The sequence below is a fragment of the Lepus europaeus genome, unplaced genomic scaffold, assembly GCF_033115175.1.
Source record: "Lepus europaeus isolate LE1 unplaced genomic scaffold, mLepTim1.pri SCAFFOLD_80, whole genome shotgun sequence".
Lineage (NCBI taxonomy): Eukaryota > Metazoa > Chordata > Mammalia > Lagomorpha > Leporidae > Lepus > Lepus europaeus.
In genome coordinates this window covers 874,321-889,941 of record NW_026909609.1, presented here as the reverse complement: position 1 = coordinate 889,941, position 15,621 = coordinate 874,321, and the positions used below count along the sequence as shown (strand labels likewise).

General features: G+C 44.0%; 1 pseudogene; it reads left to right on the top strand.

Moving 5' to 3' along the window:
* Nucleotides 1–15,621, top strand: part of LOC133755703 (ATP-dependent RNA helicase DHX8-like) — a 49,964-nt pseudogene that overhangs the window by 3,903 nt on the left and 30,440 nt on the right.

The window sequence follows — 15,621 nt, the reverse complement described above, 5'->3', positions numbered from 1 at the left end:
AAGGCAAATATCTTATACCCGTGAAGCATTTTTGAGCTCTAACAAATACATCTAAAGCACAATCAATAATAATTCCCAAAACTGCAGAAAGGCAGATTAACAGCAAGGCTGTCAAAAGGGCACAGAACAGTCTTTTCATTCGTCCGTCTCTGCAGCCGGTTCGGGGGACAGTTCCGAGGGTTGCTCCTCTGGGTCTTTCTGGAGCAGCTGAATCCTTCTCTCTGGTGCCCAAACCGGTTGTGAGACTCCCTGTGGAGAAACACAAACCTCACCTCGTACCCTTCATAGCAAAGGGAACCGAACTGGGCCCTTCCATTGTTTATCTTGGGGGTCCCTCCATAGGATCATTTGTTTTGTGTCAACTGGAATGTTATCATTCTCAGCCGAGTGTGCAGAGGACTGTTTGTCAACTGTCTGTGAGGGATGATCAAAACTGTCATATCGGAACATGTGACATTCTGCTGGGGTCTTGCCGTTTGATGTTTTGTTTAAAAAATTAATGGTAAATAGGGAATAATTAAGTATATCCTTAGGGGAATGGGTGAGTGCCCCTACTCCCCCTTTTTGTTTTAATATGATAGTTTTAAGATATAAATTTGCTTGCTCCACAGTGGCTTGTCCTTGTGGATTATAGGGAATGCCAGTAATGTGGGTAATACCAAATTGTTGAACAAAGCGCTTCATTTCTTGAGAAGTGTATGCTGGCCCATTATCAGTTTTTATGACTTTAGGAATGCCCCAGGTGGCAAGACATTGCAACAAGTGTTGTTTAACATGTGTCACTGTTTCTTTGGCCATGGCTGAATCCATGAGTATGCCAGAAAAGGTATCCACCATGACATGAATGCCTGCCAATTTACCAAACTCAGAGTGATGGGTAACATCCATTTGCCATATGTGGCAAGGAAATAGGCCACGGGGATTAGCTCCAGTGGGTGTTTTAACAGGTTGGAAAGTGACACACTTTGGGCAGTTCCGTACAATTTCTTTTGCAATGCTAATAGGGATTTTAAATTTTAAAGATAAAGTTTTACTATTAACATGCCATAGGTTATGAAAACTCTTGGCCTGATCCACTATGGTGCCGATTACGAGAAAACAAGATTGTGAATCTGCTGTTGCATTTCCATTGGATAAGGGTCCGGGTAAGCCTGTATGAGCCCTGATAAAGCAAATAAATATGGGCTCGATACGGTGAAATAGGGCTTGTTGTACTAGCTCAAAATAGGCATGGACTGTAGAATGTTTGGAAATTAAGGATGGTGAACCTAACTTTGTTACTGCATTGACTACATAAGCACTGTCTGAAAAAATATTTAATGGTCCTGAAACACAACTAATAATTTTTGATACAGCTGCTAGCTCAGCATGCTGTGGAGATGGAGAGGTGAAAGATTTTATCCCCTAGGAGGGCTATTCCAGTTCCTCCTTTAGCCCCATCTGTGAATGCCACGGGTGCTCCTTCCTGAAGTGTTTTGATGATCACGTTTGGGTCATCAAATCCCCCATCACTGGGCCAGGCACTTCTTGTCAGGATCACAGCATCCGCATCATCACCTGCCTCTGGATCTCCGTCTGTTTCTGGAAGAGGAAAGACAAGGGGATCTCCCTTGGGGGCAAACTGCTCCCTGGGTGGGTTGTTACTTGCATCAGGCATAGGCCCAATATTTTTGGCCAGTATTCAAATTGGAGTCAACTCCCCTATGGGGAACACACAGCCAAATCCTCTTCCCAACTCAATCAGTGGGTCAGGCCCTCTCCAGAGTCGGGTGAGAGGGTCTCTCCATCTAACAAGCATCTGGGATTTAGGGGTTAAATGTCCCCAATGTTTTTGGAACCTTGATTCCCTTAACCCTTTTGAAAAATTTCCTGTGGGTTGTGAGGAATTTTAGTAGAGTGTTGAATCATTTTACGTCTTTGCAGCACTTTTAAATATCCCAATTGGTTATTATCTCTGTAAGATGAGAAATATATCTTTTGACACCTCCAGGGGCCCTTTTGGAGATACCAAAAGTTTAGAGAATTTAGAACTTTTATTTTAAGAAACTTTGTTAAAGGTGCCAAGAGAACTTAGAGTATCTGGTTAGAATAGAATTTTTTAACATCCTGAAATGATAGCCCTTCATTAGACAGGATGATCCTAACACTTTTAGACCAGGTCTAATCATAATGATATTTAACAATGCTTTTCATCAATCTGAACTTAACAGAGACAGTAGAGTACACACTAGATTACCTTGGAAACCAGAAATAAAAACCTTGAACATAAGAGTTAGCACACAAAATCCTCACATAACTCAGAACTATTTAACAGAGCTAAAAAGAGAACTTTAGAAACAGCAGAGTAACCAAATAAGTAGACACTGTTAAAAAGAGACACTATAGTTTTTGCAAAAACAGATCTGTGAAAGAAACAAGTTTAAAGCATATTCAGGACATGTAAAGACTTGTGAGACCACTTTAGCTGGAAAGCAAAAACATGAATACAACATAGGTCTGACATTACTTACAACATTTTAATACACTTTGTATAATTTGAATTGACTCAAACAGTTGTTACTTTAACAAATTTAGAGTCTCATTCTTTGAGAGTTCCAGGGATCCTACTGGAAGTCCCTTAAGCAGGCGTCCCACAAACCCACAAACCGGACCCCAGAAACACAGACTCCACTCCAATCGATGCAAAAAGCAAGAGGAAAGTTTATTACATTTGCAAATGGGCCAACTCAGCAGCACCCTCTGGTAGGGTGCAGAGAGAGAGAGCGGCCAACAATAGCTTACAGAGTATTTAAAACTAAAAACCACAGTATTAGCATATTTGATTGTGTTACAATCCTATTGGGCAAGCTACAGGTTACTAGCATTTTATTGGGTAAGTTAATGGTTGCTAGGTAAGGGGCTTGGGATGGGGGTCGCGGGCAGTTTCTTCTTATCAGCTAAAGCAAGCAAGGACGAGGATGGCAGTAGAACAGTAAAACCTTAGTATGTCACAAGATAAGGGGTTGGAGACTTTTCGTTCTTCTTTGTTCTCTAAAAATAACACATGTTTTACAAGCTTAGCCATTATACAGAAGTAAAAATTTGGTTAGTGTTAACCTTAGTTCCCCCATCTTGTCTCTTGATTAGCCCTTTCAGTCACAGAACCTTATTGTAACTCTTTTCCGGACTCCTGCAAGTGTTATCGCGTGAGACAGTTACACAGACACAGAGCAGCTTCACAAGGCAGTTTCCCAAGGTTATTCTGCAGGCAGGTGGAGACACAGTTATCTTAAGGAATGGCTACTGTCAGCAGCCAAACTTTTTAACCCTTGCTAGAATTATTTTAATATTTACTTTTAGCAGGGGTCTTACTTTTAGCAGGGGTCTTATATTCCCTCCTCTTCTTTTTGTACTAATTTTAATCTTAAAATTTTAGGGATCACCCTTAACCCCTGTCTCTGTTATATTCTCTGTTCTTAGACTCTGATATTGTTGAGTTAAAACTTCTCTTGAAGGTCTGAAACAAAGGAAGGGAGCAGGGTGATTGAGATGCAAATACTAGGCTGCACCGGAGAGATTGTGGAAAATTTATCAGGCAGGAAGCAGGAGGGGTGAGGGCCTCCACCTGGCAGGTTATCAGGTAGAAGGGGGCAGGGCAGGCAGGATGCGAAATCTGGGCTTCCCCTGAAACATTGTTAGGATGACTTTGAGATGCAGATGCATATAGATGTCTTCTCTTTAGGCCTGTCACACACACATAAGCTCATAACTGACTTCCTACCTAACATTTTCCCTCAAGAGGAATACCCAAAATTTTTTTTTTGGGATTATGGATGGAGTTACGTCTTCTATAACTTCTTCAAAGCTGGCATGTGGGCGTCGAGGGAGATTTGGGTATTTCCTCTTGCTATCTGTCTTATGGTGTGTGACAGTGGCCTTGGAAAGACTGTCCTGCTCAGTCCAGAGGGCTGCTCAGGTCGTCCAATGGAATGGGCTGGAAGCCTTGTCTGACGACCATTTGGAGTTTGACAGCCTTTAGTCTGTTAGAGACAAAAGGAACAAGGGCATTAAAAACACGCAGTCCAAAGAGAAGCAGCAAGATTACAGACGTTATTGGGCCAAGGAGAGGAAATAGTCAGGATTTCCATGACCAGATTTCAGGCCAGAACTCCCAGCCCTGCTTGGCCTGGCCCTGGAGCTGTTTGGAATTGTCCAGGAAAAGTACAAATTTGGGGTTTGTACCTGTCCAGTCTGATTGACCCAGAAACAACATTCTTCCTGGAGCATGGCACAGATACCCCCTGGAGCAGCAGTTAGTATGTTTAATACTTTTTTTTTATATATATATAACCTTTTGTGACTTTCACACACCCTCTTTAACTTACTTTAAACATTTTACCATTTTTATTTTATTTCAGTCTAAACTAGCCATCAGGATAAAGTTACTCTTACAAACCATGTCTTTTCCTTATTTTTCTTTTTAACCCTTCTTACCCACAACACTCTTTCCTTCTAAACCTTTCTTACCAAGCACACATTTTTATACTTGATGTTTTCCATAGAGCCTGGTTGGCTCTTCTTACCTTACCAGAAGACTAAGGTCTCCATGCAGAGTGAAGATGCCTTAAAAATCCCTTGTGCGATCTAGAGCTCTGGTTAAGGCAATTAGTTCTGCTAGCTGAGCAAAAGTTCCTGGGGGCAGAGCACGTTTCAATAACGTGCCATGTTGTAACTGTTGCATACTCTGAGAAGCAGGTCCTGTCTGACAAAGCTGCTTCCATCTGTGAACCAAACTTTATTTGCATTAGTCAGGGGACTGTCTTTTAGGTCCCTTCTGCTGGCATAGATCAAGTCTATAGCCTCAGTACAGGAGTGGAGGGGACCACTTTCCCCTGGAACTGGCATTAAAGTAACTGGGTTTATGCCTTATTTTTACCTGAGGGTTTTTTAGAAGGAGGACCTGATACTTTAGTATTTTACTATCTGTGAGCCAGTGAGAGCCCTTTTGCTCTAATAGAGAATTTATTTGATGTGAGGTATAAAGGGCGATATCTTGTCCCAGTGTAGAAAAGTAGCCCACAGGTTGCTTAACAGGTCCCAGATCCTGAGTTAACCCTCCTAAGGCGGCTCCCCTGCCTCCCAGTGATGTACAGCTGGGAGGGTTTCTCTGGGCTTGGCAGTCCTAGCACAGGGGCTTTAGCCATAGCATCCTTTAGCTGAGCGAAGGCTGTGGTTTGCTCTTTCCCCCAAAGGAGGGGGCTCTGCTTTGGCTGCCTGTTAAGAGCCTGGTTTAGGAACTGTGCTATTTCCCTGTATCTAGGAACCTGTAACCTGATAGAGAAAAGCTGGGACTGCCTGAAGTTTGTAGAAGTAGGAATTTGCTGCATGGCCCATATCCTCTCTGGGGCTGGTTTTCTCTCCCCAGGGGAGAGGATAAGGGTTAAATAATTAACACTCTAATGGACTAGCAATGCTTTGTTTTCCTCCAGATACCTAGTAGCTAGTTTTGCTAGGAAGTTAAGACTCTAGACTAGAGCCTCAGACTGGGAAAGGAGACAGACTACAAATTATTTACATTTAATCATCTACATTATGGATTATTGTGCACCCCCCTCAAGAGATAGTCCCTTTAAGTCCTCAGTGAGGACCTGTCCAAATAGGTGCAGGACTATCTGAGTTAGCTGTTACTGAAAGTCCTGTTTTTAGGAACTGGCAGGGAGGACTTTCTCTAAGCTTAATACTATTGGATAGACGTTTAAGGCCTGGCTGGGTGTGTGAGGCCCAGACCTATCCAGGGGGTGCTGGAAGAGAATTGCAAGAGATGTGAATCTCCTTTAAGGGAGGCACCCTGTTGACTTGCATTACCTGGCTGGATTAGGAGGAGAGCTTTAATAGGAGGCTGGTAGAAATAGGCAACTTGCATTTCACTGACCCTAGGCCATCCCCTCAATAGCAGTGGCTGGAGCCAGAAGCTGGGCAGAGGCTGGGCAGAGCTAAAGGCTTTTTAGCTCGGGGCCACAAGGTCTGCGGTTCTGAACCAGGAGTCCTTCGACACCCAGGGCAGTTCCGTGTCCAGTGGCCATGCTCTTGGCAGAGCTGACAGAAGGCAGTTTCTGTCACGACAGCTGCTTGCCCAATGCCCTGGCTCCTCATATCAGCAACAGGTGCTGTTTGGGGTGCACTGGCCTTGCTGGGTCTCCTTGATGGCGGATCACCATGCAGAAAGCCATTGATTGGCCTGTTGCCCATCCTTATATCGCTCCTGCTGCTAGCTTGCTCCTCGTTCTCCTGGTCTCTAATAAAGTAGACCAAGGAGGCAGCCTCTATGTCAGTCAAGGGGGTGCTCAACCCAACCCTGATTTCTTTAATATCAGGGTGAGCTAAAAAAAAAACTACAGTCATGGGCAAATTCTGACACCTAGTATTTTTCTGCGAGTTAAGACCGTGCCCATGAGGAGAACTATGACCTTTTAGGTAAGATCAACTGTGGTGACCTGCTTGCATACTTTGAGGTTATCAGTACAACCTTCTATTTATCCCTCAATTTGGTCTAAAAGGGGAGTCCTGCCCATTTACCACGTACACTGAAAAATCAATTTAGCTGTCACATTATTTCATAGCTTAACTTCTTATTCTGGCTATGCTGTTTGGTCCTCCATACTGTGGTCAGGCATTATTACAGAAAAGGTCAACCATTCCTTACATAAGGTCTGGGGATCAAACCGTACATCACAGTGGAGAGTCCTGCAGAACTGTAGTAACTTCCCTTCTGGAAGAGAAAAGAGGAGAAGTGAGGCAGCTGAGTCGGGTCTCCAGACTGACTTCCTGGGCTTCTGGGCTTTCACCGTGTAGCCTGTGGACACTAGAGTTTTCTTGGACTCCTGGAACCTGGTTCTCTAGCACCTGCCGCATAACCATCTCCCTTCATCTCTAAGTCTCCTCTGGAACACTTTCTCCCTTTTGGCTAGACCTCCCATTTGATCCACATTTAAACTAGCAATACATTTGAACTAGCAATGCCTGGTTGTTCAGCATTAGCTGGACGGAGACTTCATTAGTCCCTCTTTAAAGGATCTGACTTCTGAGCCAGAGACTGGAGCAGCTAGAAAGAAACACGTTTATAGCTGAAGTTTAGCATCATTTATCTGGTCAAAATAGAATTCCTTAACATCCTGAAATGATAGCCATTCATTAGTCAGGGTGATTTTTACACTTTTAAACCAGATCTGATTATAATACTTAACAATGCTTTTCATTAATCTGAACTTAACAGAGACAGTAGAGTACACAATAGATTACTTTGGCAGAACATGAATTCTATGTCTCTTGTTTGTCGAATAAACCAGAAATAAAAACCTTGAACATAAGGGTTCACATAATTCAGAACTATTTAACAGAGTCAAAAAGAGCTTACAGGACCTAACTCTAGAAATGGCAGAGCAACCGATTAAGCAGACACTGTTAAAATAGACATTACAGTTTTTGCAAAAACAGATTTTAAAACTTAGACCATTTTCAGATATTTACTAACATTAGTGCACATTTTTTAAAAAAAAACCTCATTGTTGTAACAGAAGATCAGACTTCATTAGCACTCAACTTAAAGAAAACTCTGTACACAATTTTAAAGTTGTAAACCTTTTAAAACTTTTTATGACTTGTTTACACCTTTTGAAACTTTATACCTGTAGTTACTTTTACATAGTCTTGAATTGTCATGTATGGACAATTTATGAGAATACATGCTAACAAACTTAAACAGTCTCTCTTATTGAATTTAAGATGTGAAAAGTACAATACATTTTCCCACATTTTGCTTAGCATTGATGCCTAAATGGCTTAAGACACTGAGTTATTACTGAATACCACACCATTATCTGAATTAAAAGTCAAAATTACATTTTCATGCTTTTAAGCAACATAAGAATAACTCCTCCTGGACAGCAAACATGGACACAACTTTGAAAAGATCTTTATCGTTAAGAGAAACATGTTTAAAGCATATCAAAGACATGTAAAACCGAGCAAGTGAGCTACCAAGCAAACCAAAGGGCTTTGGCATTAACTTAATTTTCTGAACCAATGTTAACAACATAAAGGCTTGTATACACAGAATTTATTCTTATTTTTATAAGACCACTCTAGCTGGAAAGCAAAAACATGAATACAGCATAGGTCTGACACCATTTACAACATTTTAATACATTTTACATAATCTGAATTGACTCAAGCAGCTGTTACTTTAACAAATTTTAGAGTCTCATCCTTTGAGAGTTCCAGGGATCCGACTGGAAGCCCAAAGTTGGAAGACTCGGTTTAGAATTTAAGCTGTCAGAGTCAAGCGGTTTAGCCAACAATTAGTACACTTCTGAGCAGTTGGGTAATCACTCAAACACTGAAAACAGATAAACAACATAAACAACTTTGCGTTGCAGTTTTCCCATTCAAGACTCATAATGGCAATAGAAAAACGCGAAACCTTCAAGGCACATGAAGGAACACTCTCATCAGATAAGTCAGGGACAGCAGCACAGAAAAGAACTAGACATCAGCATATGAACCATTACTTAGGCTTCCATTAACTGCAAAGAGAAAAACCCATCAGGTTGGAAAGGGTTAATGGATTAAGGTTCTGGCTCTGGCTCCCTCTCAAAGCCCCAAGGACAAGGGTGGCTCCTTACGTTTGGCCCTAGGGTTGCATTGAGAGGTAGACATAATTAACACATTATAAGAATGCAATACAAATTTTTTTATACAAGTATACATTTAGCAAACACAATAATATTTAAGGCATTTTAAGGATAAATTGAAACATATCTGAGGGGGAACTAGTTTCTTGGGCACCAATGTCAGGGACATAAAAAAAACAGTACCATTTTAATACAACAACTCAAGCTGCTGCAGACAGCCTAAGAACTGGCTAGACAATCCCATGGCATGGAGATCTGAGGCACTGTTACTTGTTAAACAGACATGTTGAGGTGCACACAGTCCAATTAACAAATGCGCCAACACTTTGCATTACTCCGAAATTGGTGATTCGGGTCTCATTAAATATTTGCAACATTTCTTTCTGACAAGACAACAAGTTTTTTAGCGGATGGAACACGGTGGGCAACCATTTAGCCATAATGATAGTAGCCTACTACCATCTGTAATTGTTACATTTTTGTAGGTTTGTGCAATCTTAACTATTTGTAGCATATTTTGATTTACAATTTTTTGTAAAGCAAACCAAGCATAATCTGTTCAAGCATTCCTATTAATAATAGGGTAGAGTTAACACATAATACAAAAATAGAATGGGTAGTCCGGACACTTTGTTACCACAATTTCTCATTTTACATAGTAATATTAGTTTTACAACAGGTAACATTTACTTTAAGTAAAATATTTAAATACAGGGTGAGGGCTGTCCAGTGTACACTGATTTATATATATATATTTTTTTACCCAGTGTTTCTTATTTACAACACCCTCTTCAGCAAACCAAGGACAAATTTTTTTAACAGCGCTGATAAATTGCTCTACGGTTTGTTTCTTTAACCCTATCCTCTACATCTGCAGTAAAGTTTTTCCAGCCTTTGTCACGGCTTGTTTTGTTTTTTAAATGCACATTTAAATCTTTTTTGAGTACATTTTAATGTTGCTCATCCACGACTCCTTCTGCGAACCAAGGACTGACTATTCCTATGGCATCAATGAACTGTTCTATGGCTCACCTTTTTTTAACCCTATTTCCTGCATCTGTAATAGAGTCTTTATAGCCTTGACCTGTGAGATAATAGAAGAGTCAAAAGTTCCATCCCGTGGCCACCCAGCATTGAAGGCTGGCCAGTCGGAGGTACAGAAGACCGTCCAATTTTTCTTCCGCACCTCCACAGACAAGTTCTGGGCCCGTTCTCGGACCTCCTTCCAATGATCTAAAGTGAGGCTCAAAGGTGTAGTCAGTCCCTGTCCCATGTTAACGACAAAGGGCAAATAAACTATAACACAGAACACAATCAAAAGACACACAAACACACTGCGCGCAACAATGGAACGAGACAAAACTGAAACCAAAATTCCAGATGGGAGCGGCGGCCTAGCCAGCCTCTCCTGGGGAAGGAGGGAGACGAAGTCCTTCCCTTCTTCCCAGCCAGGTGGGAGAGCGGCCTAGCCAGCCTCTCCCAGAACACCGCTGGAGCATCCTCCAGGGCTTGAGCCAGGGGTCCTGAACACGTCTGTCCCTGCCTACTACTGGCTCTCCACTCTTTCGGCGCCTAGCGCCCGAACGCCTAGTGCCCGTACAGACAAACAATAAAACACACAGAAATACACAGAACAGAAAAGACTTACCTCCGATTGGGAGATGGAGGGTGGATCTGGAGTCCAAGTTCCCGGCCAACGCACCAAGAAATGTAAGACCCCTTAAGCAGGCGTCCCACAAACCCACAAACCGGACCCCAGAAACACAGACTCCACTCCAATCGATGCAAAAAGCAAGAGGAAAGTTTATTACATTTGCAAATGGGCCGACTCAGCAGCACCCTCTGGTAGGATGCAGAGAGAGAGAGCGGCCAACAATAGCTTACAGAGTATTTAAAACTAAAAACCACAGTATTAGCATATTTGATTGTGTTACAATCCTATTGGGCAAGCTACAGGTTACTAGCATTTTATTGGGTAAGTTAATGGTTGCTAGGTAAGGGGCTTGGGATGGGGGTCGCGGGCAGTTTCTTCTTATCAGCTAAAGCAAGCAAGGACGAGGATGGCAGTAGAACAGTAAAACCTTAGTATGTCACAAGATAAGGGGTTGGAGACTTTTCGTTCTTCTTTGTTCTCTAAAAATAACACATGTTTTACAAGCTTAGCCATTATACAGAAGTAAAAATTTGGTTAGTGTTAACCTTAGTTCCCCCATCTTGTCTCTTGATTAGCCCTTTCAGTCACAGAACCTTATTGTAACTCTTTTCCGGACTCCTGCAAGTGTTATCGCGTGAGACAGTTACACAGACACAGAGCAGCTTCACAAGGCAGTTTCCCAAGGTTATTCTGCAGGCAGGTGGAGACACAGTTATCTTAAGGAATGGCTACTGTCAGCAGCCAAACTTTTTAACCCTTGCTAGAATTATTTTAATATTTACTTTTAGCAGGGGTCTTACTTTTAGCAGGGGTCTTATAACTTACAACATTTTAATACACTTTGTATAATTTGAATTGACTCAAACAGTTGTTACTTTAACAAATTTAGAGTCTCATTCTTTGAGAGTTCCAGGGATCCTACTGGAAGTCCCAAAGTTGTTAGACTCCACTTGAGAATTTAAACTGTTAGAGAGTCAAACCGCTCAGCCAAAAACTAGTAACCAAGGCTGTGGGCTAGATCTGATTAGAGTTAGGTAGTCACTCAAACATTAAAGACAGACAAATTCAATAAAACACGAAACCTTCAAGACACGTGCAAATTCTCAGATAAGTTAACTATAGCAGCACAGAAAAGAGCTGGTCATCAGCATAGGAGCCCATTGCTTAGGACAGGGAAACACATCTGAAACAAAGCGGCAGAGAATGAGAGTGGCCAGTTTGCAGCAACATGGGGGAACTCCTTTACTTTACTGCAGCCTGATGTCTGGCCAGTTCCCTAAAGCTGCTGACCAGAAGAGGAAATCTCCCCCTCCCAGAACGGCATTCGTAAGTCTCCTGCATGCTTAAATTGGCAAACTTACAGGAACAGGCAGAGATCCCTGGGCCAGGCAGGATCTCCAGATATAAGGAAGGAACCAGAGGAGCCGTGGGTGGGGGTCTCTCCTCGTCTCCATCCTCGGACACCCTTTCATCTCCATTCTCTGAGGCCCTCTCATCCTCATGCTGACTTCCTGCTTGTGAGGCTCGGTGGACCTCATCTAATATTTCTGCCCCTTCATTGAGTAGGCGCGTTATTGGCTCTGAATCATCCTGATCAATGGATCAGGCCTGATCAATGACTTGCCACAATCTGAGAATCTCCTGTGGCTTCCCTGAAGCTCTTAACTGTCTGCCTACCCTTCGCCATTGGCTTTCTTATAGGTCGCCATTCTCTAGAAACCAAGGCGAAACTTCTGGCACAGATCTCGTAAATGCGCAGATCGCAGCCACTTTCACAGGCATCCCCATGGATTTCAGAAGGTGGTTTATTAGCACCCTCATTTTTACCACCGATGGTGCGTTTCCCATTTTGAGTTTCCGTGGATATCTCCTAGGTTTACCCCTAGACTCCCGTCTATAGACATTTCAAATTTGAATTTTCTTACTTCTCCCATCAGTGATTCGCATCCGAGTCATGGCACCATATGTCGGAGATCAGTGGGTCCCCGAAAAGACCGAGATCCATATAGCAAGCAAGAATCCACGACGTTTATGCACTTTTCAGCTTTTCTTTATTGCTTCTCTCCTTCCTCCCCTCTCTCCTTCCTCTCTCGTTCTCCCCAGGCATCCCTCTTATATAGTCCACAGCCCGATTACTAAAAATGGGCATGAAAAACAGGATGTGCATCCTCAAACTATTGTTTCAGTTTGAGTCTTGCATGAAAACCAGGATGTACTTCAGTCCGTTGTTTTTAAGTGAACCAGGCTACATGACCGCCAGCTGCAGGGAATGGTTGTCGCAAGTGGCCGGCCTGTCGTTCCCCACACATACATTCTGCCAGGTTTATTTGGGAAGTGTAGTGGAATGAGAAGACCATGCCAAGGTGGCCACTGGCAAGCGAGCATCAGTTACTCAGGAATGGCTTTGAAACCCACCTGGCAACGGAGCCTGCCTGGCAACAGGCTGTGATTGGATGGCTTTGGAAACTGCCTGGCAACAGGCTGTGATTGGATGGATTTGAAACTGCCTGGCAACAGGCTGTGATTGGATGGCTTTGGAAACTGCCTGGCAATAGGCTGTGATTGGTTGGGGCATAGACCACCCCTTGACCAGATTGGCTGGTCTTGGCTATATAAGCTATTGTATCAACTGTAATAAACGAGTCTGCAGGCTTCTTGCCTCAAGCCTGCTTTCGCCCGACTCCCGGAGTCTGTGTGTTGACTCCACGCCTCTTGCCCCTACCACGCTGCTCCTCTCAGAAACAAACCCACTGCAACATTGTTGAGAAATCAATGGCAACATCTGGCATGCCAACGTGACTGAGAAAGAGACAGTGTGTCGGACTCGGTGAGGTCCCCCCTGGATTTCGGCAAGTAGGCCCCTTGGTGTTCTGTGTGCTGTTCAGTTCTGTGAGGGTGAGCACAGAACCCCCTCCTACACCCCTTTCCTTGTCCTTGTCCTCGGTCTAAGAGACCCGAGGTTAGCACACACCGCCCGGAAGCGTACGTCGCTTCTCGGCTCCTCCTTTTAATTTCGGTTCGGCCGGTGAATTCACATAAGGGACTGATCATCCCAGAATTCAGAACCAGGTCATCTTCCCTCACTCAAGAGAGGTGACGCTCCAGAGACACCGTGTGGGCATACGGCCTTGACCTAACGAATCAAGGAAGTCCCCCACTAAGCACAGGACATACGTACGATCTGATACACCATTATCTGTTTGTCTAGCATAGGGAAACCTCCTGCAAAATGCCATCAACAGCTGAGGTGCTAGGAATTTGCTTTGTTATGGCAGCAGTGTTGTACGTGTCTTTCCTTTGGCTAGAGTTGGCGTACCGTGCCGCTCTTAAGTGCTCAGACATGGGAAAGATACCCCCCTCTCAGAATCCTGTGCAGATTATCAAAGATAGTGAATCTGTGAGTGATAGGAGCCTGACACTCCAGGTCCCTGTCTCACAGACAATGGTTGATAACTTAGGGAGAGAGAGCTCGGACAGTGAAAAAAACAATGTAGCAAACAATGTAGCAACGCCTAGTCAGCCACCCCCCACATACCCATGGGATGAACTAAGAGGACCTCTACACAATAATTCATGCAAGGTCATCCCATCTGCACTCAGTGAGGATCCCACATTTGTGGCAGTCCTCGGGCACCCCAAGCTCTCAGCACAGCTGCTAGACCCCATCCCATCAGCATGTTTGCTGTTAATGTCAAAGTGTATGCAAAATTCAAGCCCTGGATTCCAACACCTGTAAAAAGGCTTCTGTTAACCAAGGGTCGAGGATATGCTTGTTTCTTTCCAGAGAATGCGGAACAGCCCATTTGGGTACCAGCCAGAAACATCAAGCCTGCAACTGACAGCCAACCAGAACCAGCTGAACAAGACTGAGACTCCGCCTTGTTAGCAGATGCACCTGCCCTATCATCCTACCCTGAGAAACTGCCCAAAGCCACATCTGTTACCATTGTGTACCCCACTAGCTCTGGTCAGCCACTCCAATGGCCCACAGCCTGTGTGCGGTCATGCCATTCCTGATAACCATTATTCCTCATTCCTACCCCTATCTGAGCAAGCAATCCTGTGGTCTCTCGATTTGAGTGCTGGTTAGTCAATGACGGGTAAGATCCCCTGGGGGACAACCTAAGACAGGCACAGCTGCGTATGGAGACCACATGGAAACGGGGTCAACAATGGTATGGCCAAGAATCATGCCTCCTGTTGCTCAAAAATAAACGAAAAGGGGGAAATGTAGTGGAATGAGAAGGCCATGCCAAGGTGGCCACTGGCAAGCAAGCATCAGTTACTCAGGAATGGCTTTGAAACCCACCTGGCAACGGAGCCTGCCTCGCAACAGGCTGTGATTGGATGGCTTTGGATACTTCCTGGCAACAGGCTGTAATTGGTTGGGGCATAGACCACCCCTTGACCAGATTGGCTGGTCTTGGCTATATAAGCTATTGTACCAACTGTAATAAAAGTCTGCGGGCCCCTCGCCTCAAGCCTGCTTTTTTTTTTTTTTCAAGCCTGCTTTTGCCCGACTCCCGGAGTCTGTGTGTTGACTCCACGCCTCTTGCCCCCACCACGCTGCTCCTCTCAGAAACAAACCCACTGCAACATTGTTGAGAACTCAATGCCAACAGGGAAGAAAGAAAGCAACAACATTTTTCTGATGAAGACAGCCATCCTACGTTGTCACACTTTGTGTGGTCTGTTTGCCCCATGCCCATTGTCATTTGTGTATCTTCTTTGAAGAAATGGCTATTCAAACCTTTACCTTATTTTAAATTTTTTATTTACTTATTTTATTTTATTTTATTTTATTTTATTTTATTTTTGACAGGCAGAGTTAGACAGTGAGAGAAAGAGAGAGACAGAGAGAAAGGTCTTCTTTCCGTTGGTTCACTCCCCTAATGGCCGCTACAGCAAGCATGCTGCGCCGCTCCGAAGCCAGGAGCCAGGTGCTTCCTCCCGGTCTCCCATGTGGGTGCAGGGCCCAAGCACTTAGGCCATCCTCCACTGCCTTCCCGGGCCACAGCAGAGAGCTGGACTAGAAGAGGAGCAACTGGGACAGAATTCAGCGCCCCAACCAGGACTAGAACCCAGGGTACCAGTGCCGCAGGCCGATTAGCCAAGTGAGCCAGGGTGCCAGCCTGTTTTGTTTTGTTTGTTTGAAAGGCATAGGCAGAGAGAGAGAGAGAGAGCTTTTATCCACTGGTTCACTCCCCCAAATGGCTGCAATGGCCAGAGCTGAGCCAGGCCAAAGCCAGGAACCAGCAGCCTTCTTTGGATCTCCCATGTTGGTGCAGGGGCCCAGAC